Here is a 13339-nt window from a genome sequence, read left to right on the forward strand (position 1 = left end):
GGGAACAACGTGGCACTCTTCAGAGGAAAATTGTTGGGATGCTGTATGTTCAAAGCCTTGGGTTGTTGTTGGTGTTTCACTTTTTTAAAGTCAATGTTCAGTTTTCAGTCATCAACTTGCTTGTGTGAACTGACCTCTGTATAAAGAACTGATCTTTCAAAAAGGGAGCACATAGACCTGTCTATAGCACTTACAACTTGGTAAAAACATATGTGAGGAGCTTGTCGAAGTACATGCTTAACTCAGTAAAGAAAGTGAATGTGTTCCTGAGCATTACGTCTCTGACAGAAAATATTTCAGAGCAAGTCTATGGTCAACATCTGTTGGAATTTGGCCATAGAATTGCACTGAAGGACTAGAAATTCTTAGACAAACGCTTCTCTAGGAATCCCTAGGTGCTCCAGTACAATTTTGCAGTCACCTTTGAGAAGGGATTGATCATAGAATCGTCCTGAAGGACCTATAGGTTCCTAGAGAGGTGTTTTCTCACACAAACAAACTTTTTTAAAAAAAAATCAGTTTTTTTTCCTTTCTGCAGGAGGTGCCAATCCCCAAGGTGAACGGCCTATTGTATTCCCTCATATTTTTGTTTTGCTCAGTAAAGGTAGTGCAGTGGATTAAACCACTGAGCTGCTGAACTTGTAGACTGAAAAGTTGCAGGTTCAAATCTGGGGAGCGGCATGAGCTCCTGCCAACCTAGCAGTTTGAAAACGTGCAAATGTGAGTAGATTAATAGGTACCGCTCCGTCAGGAAGGTAACAGCACTCCATGCAGTCATGCTGGCCACATGACCTTGGAGGTATCTATGGTCAACGCTGGCTCTTTGGCTTAGAAATGGAGATGAGCACCAACCCCAGAGTTGGACACAACTAGACTTATTGTCAAGGGAAAACCTTTACCTTTAACTAAAGCAGTAGTTCTCAACCTGTGGGTCCCCAAGTGTTTTGGCCTACAACTCCCAGAAATCCCAGCCAGTTTACCAGCTGTTAGGATTTCTGGGAGTTGAAGGCCAAAACATCTGGGGACCCACAGGTTGAGAACCACTGACCTAAGGGATTGTGGACACTGGTGCCACTTTACTGAGGGAGAGACACACACGGCTGCAGTAGGCTAAAAGGTAGAACAAAATCCCATACTTTCTAACTCAGTGGTTGCTGAATGAGTGACTAGTCACTTTTCCCCAAAGCTGGTGACTGGAAGAAAAAAGTTTCGGGCTTTGGAGTATTTCGGATTTCCAGATAAGCAAGACTGAACCTGTATTTGTACATGAAAGAAAATACTTCTTTTTGCAGTGCACACTTCCTTGTATATCTGGAAAGCTGCAACTTCACACCCTTTCATTTGATGTCTCTGAGTGTGAAGAAAAGATTTCATCTGGATTGAAGAGGATATGTCTGATGTTGCACTTCTTATATGTGGTTTCAGTGCAGTGTTTTAAGAAGTGAGAGGGAGAGCCTTTGAAGCTATGAGGCAGATGTCTGGCCGGTTACACATTCCTGACTCCCCTCCCTCCCCCCGCTATTATTTTATAGAGCATGGCCTCTAAGCATTCAAAGCTTTTACACATCTTAACTTACTTAGAGATATAAAATCAGTTTGCTTAAAGGGTGTTAAAAACTTTAATATGTTTTTTCTACTCATATAAATGCTGTTCGGACTGATATTAGTCTGTCTACTAGGAACCTATGTCTGAATAAGCTCTCAATGTGTTCATGAAGCACTTCTTTTAAAAATCTCTTTAAATAGTTGCTGGAAATACTGGGCAGAACCACTAATAATATCTCTTGCTAGCCATAAACTATCTTCTTACCTTTAGAGCAGGTGTGCATGCCCTCTATAAAGTGGTAATGTAAACTAAGATTCATCCACCTAAGTCTGGGAAAACAGCATTGGCCTGCTATTGCTCCAGTCTCTGAATGCAGTCTGATGTTGTAACATTTGTTATTGCTACTTTGTCTGTCGGTTAGGTCTGTCTCTCTCACTAGCCCCAGATTTTGTAATTGCTGTTGTGGGAAGCCTGCCTATGCCATTGCCTTTAGATATCTTTAGTGTGCTTACAGTTTAGAGCAAGCTGTATCCAAAATACTGCTTGGCATATTGTGATTCAGTGTATCATCTTATTGCTTTTAGTATTTGTTTTATTAAAAAATTATATTGTAATTTAGTGGTTCTCAACCTTCCCAATGCTGTGACCCCTTAATAAAATTTCTCATGTTGTGGTGACCCCAACCATAAAATTATTTTCATTGCTACTTCATAACTGTAATTTTGCTTCTGTTATGAATCCTTATGTAAATATCTGATATGCAGGATGTGTTTTCATTCACTGGACCAAATTTGGCACAGATACCTGATACGCCCAAATTTTAATACATGGAAGGTTGGGGGGGGGGGGGGATTGATTTTGTCATTTGGGAATTATAGTTGCTGGGATTTATAGTTCACCTACAATAAAAGAGCAATCTGAACTCCACCAATGATGGAATTGAACCAAACTCGGCACACAGAACTCCCATGACCAGCAGAAAATACTGGAAGGGTTTGGTGGACATTGACCGTGAGTTTTGGAGTTATAGTTCACCTACATTCAGAGAGCGCTGTGGACTCAAACAATGATGGATCTGGATCAAGCTTAGCATGAATACTCAATATGCATAAATTTGAATAGTGATGGAGTTTGGGGAAAATAGAACTTGACATTTGGGAGTTATAATTGCTGGGTTTTATAGTTCACCTACAATCAGTGAGCATTCTGAACCCCACCAATGATAGAATTGGGCCAAACTTCCCACACAGAACCCCTATGCCTTGAAGGGACTCACTAGCACGAGCCTTCCTCCAACCTCTTGCATTTTCCCTCACCTGCACATGTGCACCATGCTGCCATACACTGAGCACGCCTGCTCTCCCCTCCCCACTTGTAATATCAGAATCAGCCCTCCCCTTGGCTGAGAGGCCAGCCAATCACACCAGAGGAGAGCTTTTTGGTGGGAGGATTTGCTGTCTGTTTCCAAAAAGGACAGGCAGAGAGACCTTTAGCCTTCTTTGCCAAAGAGGTTCTTAAGACCATCAGAAATATATGTTTTTTGATGGTTTTTGGCAACTCTTCTGAAACCCTCTTGCGATCCTCACAGGGGTTCCAACCCCAGGTTGAGAAATGCTGTTGTAATTGGATATACAGTACGATCCCTGCATCCATGGGCGATATGTTTCCAGCTTTCATATGTATATGTAAAACCATGGGTAATAGCAAATTCTATAGAATTGAAGGACTTATAGCTCAAGTATACCATATAGTATTTGTGGATGACTTTGAAAATACTTTGAAAATGCTTGTTTTGTTGGAAGTAGATAAATGAAACTGCAGGTTCCAATCCTGTAGGTGACTGTGAGGCCTTCATTTGAAAGATACTCGTGCAGACAAGAAAGACAAATATTTTTACATATTCTGGTTTCCTCACTTTATCTTCTGATTGCATGATGAGATTGTAAGTGCTGTTTTGGGATTCTGAAATAATGTAGGTTATTCCAATATGGTGAGAGAGAAGCAGACCTTTCTTCATGTCCTGAGTGATAGCTGACTTCATCCAGACTCTCAGTAGTCTGAGAGTGGGGCCATAGGGGAAATTGCTTTGAATATGGAAATATAGAAAAATATAAACAACCCAAAGCAAAGGCATGTCAAGAAAATTAAATCAAGTTACCGAAAATGTAACACTGTCTTAATTTTTATTTCAACACTAAATCTTGTTCTTTTGGGTTGTATCAATTCATATTACAAGTGTGTCTGATTTGATGTTTGCTCTTCCAAATGACAACTTAAACCCTGTGATATCCAAGCACAGAAAAAACTAGTTGACTTGTTTTATTATGGTTGTGGGAACCCTATGGCCGTTCAGACATTCCTGGGCTCCAACTTCCATAATCCAAGACCTTAGGCCAATTTGGACTGGACTGATAAGATTTGGAGTCTAATAAAATTCAGGTTCTCCAGGTCTGTAAAGTGAAGGGCATGGAAAGCCCCCTCGAGGGAATTAAACCTTTCAGCTGTTGTGCTGTTGTAAAGTTTGTATATAGTCTTTCAATTTTAATATTTTAATATCTAATGTTTTAACTTTTAAATTGTTTAATTTCTTTTAATATTTGATTTGTACTTTCACTAATGTTTTTGTATAGTTTTTAAGTGTGATGTTGGCAACCTTCAGTCCCATTATTGGGGAAAAGATGGGCTGTAAATGAATAAAATTAAACTATAACAACACCAACAACATGCTTTTACCTTGACTTTGTAGGAATGTATCTTTTACTAACTTGTCAAACCTGTGAAGCTCTTCTGATGACATTCCTCTTAAGAAGTGAAAATGATTTTCCTCCAAGTTAAGCTTACCTCACAAGAGTTAGGTGTAGTTCATCAACTTGCTCAGGGGCAGTTTCTTAAATGACAGACTGCCCACAAGAACCTGTAAACAAGAAAACTTTAAAGTCATCACATACATCAGCCCTGCTGATTATTGTGGGTATGTAGCATTTGCAATATGGAAAGTACTTTGTTGCCTTCTGTTGGGTGTGCTTTCAGAACAACCCTATGTATAAGCTATTGGCTAATCCTAGGCTTTCTTGTTTAACAGAGACATGAGCAATGTTGTGTTCAAGTCTACTCCTAGTCTTGTGTCAGTTTTGAATGAATTGTGATAATTGGGAGACACATGAGGGATGCATCTTGCATGTGGATGAGCATGATCAAGTAAATATGCTTGGAATGCTGAGACTCGTACTTTGTTCTTACTACCTACTATGTCTTTATTACGTTTGATTTATTATTTACTTTTCTATCCCACCTTTCTTTCATTGAGTTCAAGGCAACATATATGTGTCGCGACCTCTTTATCCTCATAGTCTTTCTTCCTGAGCCTGAACTGATCTCTGTTGAAGTGGAGAGACTGTCCCAAAGTTGTGCTGTGAATTTCTTGACTCAGCAGGAACATTTGTTGTTGTTCATTCATTCAGTCACTTCCGACTCTTCATGACCTCATGGACCAGCCCATGCCAGAGCTCCCTGTTGGCTGTCATCACCCCCAACTCCTTCAAAGTCAAGCCAGTCACTTCAAGGATACCATCCATCCATCTTGCCCTTGGTCAGCCCCTCTTCCTTTTTTCCTTCCTTTCCCCCCAGCATAATAGTCTTCTCTAAGCTTTCCCGTCTTCTCATTATGTGTCCAAAATATTTCATCTTTGCCTCTAATATCCTTCCCTCCAATGAGCAGTCAGGCTTTATTTCCTGAAGTATGGACTGGTTGGATCTTCTCACAGTCCAAGGCACTCTCAGAACTTTCCTCCAACACCACAGTTCAAAAGCATCTATCTTCCTTTGCTCAGCCTTCCCTATGGTCTAGCTCTCAATAGGATCTAGATTTTCAGTCCAGGATGTTGAGCACTGCACCACATTGATTGTCAATGTGCTAGAGATGGCATCTATAAATACATAGATCACTCATTCATATAGCATGAAATACACAGATATTTCTGTCCAAATTTGATTTTTGGTGATGGAAAAATCTTGTAAGAGTTGTAGGGAATAGTGTCATTCATTGTGAACATATTGCAGAATGTTGGCCATGGACTCCTGTAAAACCACAAATTTCTAATTTTTGAAAAAGGAGAAATTTACTAGATTAAATCTGCGTAGAAAGATAGAATGTAGAAGCATTACCTTGATGAACTTTATGTATGTGTATGTGCTTTCAAATCACCTACTGACTTATGGCAGCACTATAAGTGGGTTCTCTTAGGCAGGGAATATTTAGGGATGGGTTTTCCAGTTCGTTCATCTGAAATAATAATAATAATAATAATAATAATAATAATAACTTTATTTTTATACCCCACCTCAATTTACTCTAAGGGACTCAGGCGGCTTACAAAGGGACAAGCCCAGAGAGCACAAAGTTAAAACATAACACAATAAGATAAAAAAAAACCCAAATAAAAGCGTATTACAATAAAACATAACATCATAAAAACAGTACCATACAGAACGATAAAAGTGCTAAGTTCAGAGGGCTCTGAGTTTGTGCAAATTCCTAGATACAGATTACAATGCTTGGTATCCACTGGTGTCTCCAGTTCAAGTACTAACCAGGGTTGACTCTGATTAGATTCCAAGATCATAGAAGTTTTGGTTCATAGAACATTTAGGCAGGTGACTCTGATTAACTACTTTACCGATATTCCTTCAGCTAACATGGATAGTGGTCATATTGGCTGAGAGATCCTGGGAGCTGTAATCTAAAACTAAGATTTCCAAACTCTGTCAAATGGCCTAAGAGTCTGGAATGTAGTTTAGACATTGACTGTCTTCCTTAGTACTGAGAACTGGCCCTTCATGGACAAGAAATGTGGTTTTCTTTTTTCATTTGAAATGTATGTTTTATGTTCTTTTCTTTTTTTAAGAAAGAGGAAACTATATTGCATTGTGAAAAGTATATAGAAAGCTGACTAATTGTACGGTTGAGCACTTCTGAATTGGGAAACATTGAGCTTGTCCTTTCTGGATTATGAAAATCTTAATTATATGATGACAGAACATATTTTGTAAGGGACAGCATGACCATTGTTGTTCCATTTTAGTCATTTCATTTCATTTCATTTTTCATTTGGAAGACTAGTTTTTAAAAGGCAGGAAAAGAAATGTTATTTAGAATAGCAGTTACTGGCTGAATTGCAATTTACAAGCATTTTCTTGCAGTGCTACAGGCCGGGTCTTGTTTCTTTAGACACCATGACCTGTTTCAAACATATACATTTCCTATGAAGAAACCACATATATCTAGGATATGGTTTATGTGCAAATTGATGTTCATTTTTATCTTTTCATGTACTCATGCCAGGAAATTCTGCTTGATGACACAGCCTTTCAGCATGCATGCATATACTGAGCGGGTTTGGACATAACACTCAGCTCTGGGTGGGGAACTTTGGGCCTCCAGATATTTTGGTATACAGCTTCCATCAGTCTCATGCACCATGGGATTGTGGGGATTGTAGTACAACACATCTAAGAAGACAAAAATTCCCCACTGCTACGCGGCCATAATTGAGCGCCAGAAAAGCAAGCAGAAGTAGGCTCCTTAGTTCACGCAGTCCTTGCATCATGCCATCCTGTGAAACTATAAGGAGGGCTTGGGAGCTTTCTCTTCATTAATCACAGTTCATTATGTTGGCTGAGCCTAGGTAGACTCTGATTAATTTCAGTTTACTTGTTTCAGCCAAATATAGTCGAGAGTAATCATCATTTAGGGTTAAAAATATACTAAACCACAGTTAATCTAAAATCTAACTGAAACCTACTAATTGCCCTCTTGTGGCTTGACAACAGTACGTGTGAAAAAGATCTTGGAGTCCTCGTGGACAACAAGTTAAACATGATGCAACAATGTCATGCATGGCAAAAAAGCCAATGGGATTTTGGCCTTCATAAATAGGAGTATAGTGTCTAGATCTAGGGATGTCATAATACCCCTCTATTCTGCCTTGTTCAGACCATACCTGGAATCACACTGTGTCCAATTCTGGGCACTGCAATTTAAGGGAGATGTTGACAAGCTGGAATGTGTCCAGAGGAGGATGACTAAAATGATCAAGGGTCTGGAGAACAAGCCCTATGAGGAGCAGCTTAAAGAGCTGGGCATGTTTAGCCAGCAGAAGAGAAGGCTGAGAAAAGGCATGATGGCCATGTATAAATATGTGAGGGGAAGTCATAGGGAGGAGGGAGCAAGTTTGTTTTCTGCTGCCCTGGAGACTAGGAAGCAGAACAATGGTTTCAAATTACAGGAAAGGAGATTCCACCTGAACATGGGGAAGAACTTCCTGACTGTGAGAGCTGTTCAGCAGTGGAACTCTCTGCCCCTGAGTGTGGTGGAGGCTCCTTCTTTGGAAGCTTTAAGCAGAGGTTGGATTGTCATCTGTCAGGAGTGCTTTGAATGCAGTTTTCCTTCTTCTTGGCATGGGGTTGGACAGGATGGCCCACGAGGTCTCTTCCAACTCAATGAATCTATGATGGAAATGAAAGAAAACAGAGAATGGGCATTGCAAGTCCATATTTTAAGGTTTGTTTGTATGATGCTAAACCATGGTTTAGTTTAAGAGAATGTATCTGCCAGGATTGGGAGCTGCACCCTGCTGGCAGCAAAAAAAAAAAAAAAAAAGAAAAGAAAAGAGAGAGAGAGAGAGAGAAAAGAAAGAAAGAAAGAAAGAAAAGAAAGAAAAAGCTCCAATTTTCTTTGAAGAACAAGAATTAAATTTGATTCTCTTTTTTTATCTTAAAGGAACAGTTGATTTTTTTACAGACCAAAATATGTCTGTTCTGACCAAAGGACAGTTAGGCTCAGCCACAGGAAATAAAAACGATTAATAAAGCACAGATCAGTGGTTCTTAACCGTGGAGTCCATTACTTCTGAACTCGGTGCATACAATTTTTTTTCTTTTCTCTCTCTTAGTTTTTCCTGTTATTCTGAGTTTTAATGTAATATTTTCATGTATTCATTGTAATAAATAACTTTGTATTGCAATACAATATATATATATACAAAATTGTGTGTATGTTTACATGTATTTTTTTAAGTATTCATACATTTCATTAGATTCTTACAGGCGTCCATGACTCAATAAACCAATATTCAGTGCTTCTCTAAAGTATATTTTTCCCACTTGTGAAAAACCATATTTGACCTCTACACATTCTATTAAGCCTGAAACATTATAGATTTCCCTCCTGAAAATTCCCAAATATGTATGAGAATCAATACAATAGTACTGAGCTTTAGAATTTTTGCGTGTTTACCAACCAACTGCACAAAAGAGTAACAATTTCAGTTTTCGCAAGTAATAATACATTTGTAGCTGGAATGCACTGGAGCTTATTTGGAATTCCGAGTAGTTGCGTGTGTGAGGTGTGTGTGTTTTTAAAATAAATTTCTAAATATGTTTTGGTACTAAACTTTCAGATTTTTTAGAAGAAAACCTATTACCTGTGGTTTCCAACCTGACTTTTTGTAGCCCCCAATCCTAGTCTATTATGGTAACAACTGGATTTTTTTGTGTGTGTCAGGAGTGACTTGAGAAACTGCAAGTCGCTTCTGGTGTGGGAGAATTGGCCATCTGCAGGGATGTCGCCGAGGGACGCCTGGATGTTTTGCCATCCTGTAGGAGGCTTATCTCATGTCCCCACGTGAGAAGCTGGAGCTGACAGGTGGGAGCTCACTCCACTCCCCGGATTCGAACCGCTGATCGGTCAGCAGTCCTGCTGGCACAAGGATTTAACCCATTGCTCCACCAGGGGCTCCTTCCAACCTGGTAGCTCTAGATTATTCAAAAGGAATGTAGGTCACATAGAGCTTGGTCTTTGCTGAAGATGCACTTGTGGGTTTTTGAGCACATTTTATAAATACAACACCCACATATATTTGTATGTGTGTGTGTCTGAAAAACAGAGATTCTAAATGCTTTCCAGCAGATTGGGTATATAGGTTGTGTAAAAGTTCTTCGTGGTCACTTGCTTTCCATGGGCCTTTTGTTGGGCCTCTTGTATTGAGTCTGAAAAAGTATCAATCTACTCTAATAAAATGTGCTTTTATTAGGAACTGGTATTATGTTAACAAATCTTCACCCAGCTACTAACTGGTAATAAGAGTTTTCTGCTGGGGAAAAGATCTTGTCTCTCATCACTTGCAGATCTGCAATAAGACCTTCGGTTGTGTGCTGATCTGAGATAAGATGTTTTGTTTTGGAGAGTTTGTGGAGCCTAGAGAGAAGGCAGGGGCTCTGGAAGAAGTTGATGAGGATGCAATAAGTCCACAATCTGTATCTGACCATTTTCATAGAAGGTCTGATAAAAGAGTTAATACCCCAAGGGTACCAGATCCTCTCTGATCTTGTGAGCTAAGCAAAGTCACAGCCCTGGTTAGTACATTAATAGGAACCTGTTACTAAATACCAGGTGCAGAAGGCTGTATTTCAGAAGAAAAACTGGAAACACCACCTCCAAGTGTTCCTTACCTAAGAAAACCCCATGCATTTTGTGGGGTTGCCATAAGGTAACAGGTGGCTCAAAGCACACATGGACACAGACACAAACATAGACACAAACACTAATAAAAGGAAGTTACCGAGCTAAGGTGAATCACACTAACCTATCTGCTTGCTTAAGCTTTCACCTAATCTCCTTCATTGTGTTCTGATCATCTTAGGTGCGGCAGTTGACCACACAGGATTTGGATTTGTTTTCTGTGGCACCTAAATTCCAAATTCTCCTTCGTGGGAAGGGTTCCTTTGTCCTGTCTTAACACAACTTTACTAATTGAGAACTAAATCTATTATATTATTGTGGCTCGTGGTTTGTATTTTTTTCATCTATATTTGTTTATCCTACTTTATTTCATGGGTTTTATTGTTTTATTGCTCTGAAGGTTCTTGATGAGCAGAAAATAAAGACATAAATAATTTAAATAAAAGATTTCCATGACATTGGCCTGGATGGACACCTTTGGGTGTTCTTGAAGACAAGAAAGCCAACAGGAATGCACACTGCAATCAAAAGGTGAGGCAGCAAACATGTGAAGGCTGATTTCTAGCAGTGACTGATGTGGTGCAGAGGCTGTGCTCCAATGCACATGAAGAGGCTGGTAATAGGAAGAGGAAGTGATATGGAGGCAAAATTGAACTGTGAGAAAGTTCTGTGGAGCAGGGCAGTTGAGGTTAAGGGGTTGTTGAGGACATGTGGTACCCAGAGTTTCATGCCATAAAGCAGAGGCAGTGACTATGTCAGTAGAGCTTTCACCTCATTCTCAGACACACCCAAGCTCCTGTCTCCTTGTCTTCAGAGGGCGTAGCAATGAATTGTATGCATATCAGGTTATTTCTGGAATCTAGCCTGTGTTCAAAACCCAAATGTTTTTAAAACATTGAAGAAACTTAGTTTTTGTTGTATCTGCATTGTACTAGTAAAAGGTTACTAGTAAAAAACATACTAAAGTTGGTCTCTAGTGTCTCTTTTGAAGGGTAGGGCAGATTTTTATACTGAAATGTTGGGAAATACCATATAATTCAGAGGATGATAGAGGTATTTCTCAAAGCAAACTGTTCTGTAATTCCTAGTGTCTTCTCATGAGAACATGAAACATAATAAGAGTTCAGCTTGATTGCCTCAAAGGCCAATTAGATTAATCATTCTGTTATCACAGTAGTTAACAATTCACCTAGTACAGTGGATCCCAGTGGGTCCCCATGATATTTTGGCTTACAACTCCTAGAAATCCCAGCCAGTTTACCAGCTGATATGATTTCTGTGAGTTGAAGGCCAAAACATCTGGGAGCCACAGGTTGAGAACCACTGACCTAGTAGAAGCTCACAACCAGAAATGAATGCAACAACTGATCCCATTCATTTCTCCCAGCAGCTTGTACAGAGAGGCATGCTACTTCCAATACCTGAGCCAGACTAGTAGCCATTGGGAGCCTATTCCTGCAAGAATTTGTTTAACACTCTTTCAGAAATGCCTACTTCATAGTTATCACTACATCTTGAAGGGTTAACTAATTCAGTTTAACTAGGTATTGTGTGAAGAAATACTTCATTTTGTATGTCTTTGAAGTTCAGTTCAATTTCTTTGAATGACCTTTTGATTTAGTATTATGAAAGAGGGAGAAAAGGTCACTCTATTTTTCAAGCCATGTAAACTTTTACACTTCTGTGGTCATCTTATTCTCTGTTCTCCTTAGCCAAAAAGCCCGAAGCTTTTATTCATAGGGATATTGCACATTTGAGTTGCTATTTTCTGCACTTCATCTTTATAGTAGGTGTGGTGCCTGGAATTATACTGTACATAGTGTTCTGGCTACAATTAATGGAGTTGCATAAAACCTTTAAAATATTGTTAGTTTATATTTTCAACATGGGATTGATCTTTTTCAAAACAGTTGCATAGCATGTAGATGTTTTCACTGAGCTTTTTTCCACAATCCCATGCTTTCTTTCCTGATTGCTTAATTCTTGCTGAGATCCCATCAGTTCATGTGAGAAGCTTGGATTGTGTTCAGAAGAGAAAAAGTACCATCTACAATGTGGAACTGAAGCCTTGGTGAATTGGCAGAGGAGATAACATGAGGTGGATGCAAAGCAGTAAAACCTGTTGTAATATTGAACCGCTCTCATCCTTCGAGTTTGTCATGTGGTCACAACATTTAACCCTATTTTATTGTAGATGTTTTAGTCAGTGAAGACCACAAAATAATCCCAGGGGACTGCACTTTTCCTATCTTGGTCTGCAATGCAATAGTTCCTTAACTATATGAAGCAACTTTGTGGAATAAGATTTGTGGAATGAGAACTACTTATCAAAACATAGACAGAGAGGAATAACTTTATTATTACCCTCATTCCATTGAGTAGACCCTAAAATAGGCTTTTCCTCATATTAGATGCTCAACCCTTGCTTGGTTAGATCTTTGTTGTTTACATGGCTGTTGTTATATCAGGGTGTGTATGTGCTTGATTGAAGAATTTCATATTTTGGGTACGTTCATTGTTTTTTGGCTGAATATTTTATCCCTGCAGAGACAGTCACATTTTGTGGCCCTGCCCACTGGTGACAATGCTCATTTTGCCTTTGGCCTCAATTATCACTGGAATGTCAGCCGATGGCCTTTTTCACATTCTTGGCCTGAAAAAAATAAAGATACTCATCAATGTTGCAAACATTTTCGTTCGTGTGGATGTTGTTGAAATGTCACGATCTTTTGAGAATTTAACCTCCTTTAAAATATAGCAAATCCTTTGAAAAAAGTTATAGTCACATGACAGTGGATAACATGGACAGTGGATAATGATAATGATTGTGGGTTTTAAAGAATAGGAACCGAACATCTCTAGTGTTTTCGAAGTTTTTCTGTCAACTCAAATTTAAGTACTTAGTTATATCTTGCACCTGGAAAAACACCTCAGAGTTTTCTAAATTTTTGAAAAGTGAATACAATATAGTTGAAATGAAAGATATCTATATGAAAAGGCCATGAGAATATCTATGTTTGGTGTGTTTTACTGTGATTATCTCAGATTTAAGATACTTTTCAGCATGTTGATGGATGCAATAACTCATAATTGAAATTGGAATAAGTACAATCGTATATTAAGTAGCTCTGTTGTTTGATCTTGTTCCCTTGTTGGATTATCAGATCTGCTGATCTTTTTATAAGATAGGGCTGAAACTTTGGCTCTAGCTTTCGTGCAGTAAAGTTTGATAAAGACCACTGTTCTCATACCATATCACTGAGCTATAGATCCAT

The 13339-nt window shown here is 39.0% G+C and overlaps 1 protein-coding gene across 2 annotated transcripts in view; it reads left to right on the top strand.

The window, feature by feature from the left end:
- GAB1 (GRB2 associated binding protein 1) overlaps positions 1-13339 on the top strand; it is a 118590-nt gene that overhangs the window by 30016 nt on the left and 75235 nt on the right. The gene's annotated exons all lie outside the window — the stretch shown is intronic.

Source organism: Anolis sagrei, chromosome 5 (genome assembly GCF_037176765.1).
Source record: "Anolis sagrei isolate rAnoSag1 chromosome 5, rAnoSag1.mat, whole genome shotgun sequence".
In the NCBI taxonomy this organism is placed as follows: domain Eukaryota; kingdom Metazoa; phylum Chordata; class Lepidosauria; order Squamata; family Dactyloidae; genus Anolis; species Anolis sagrei.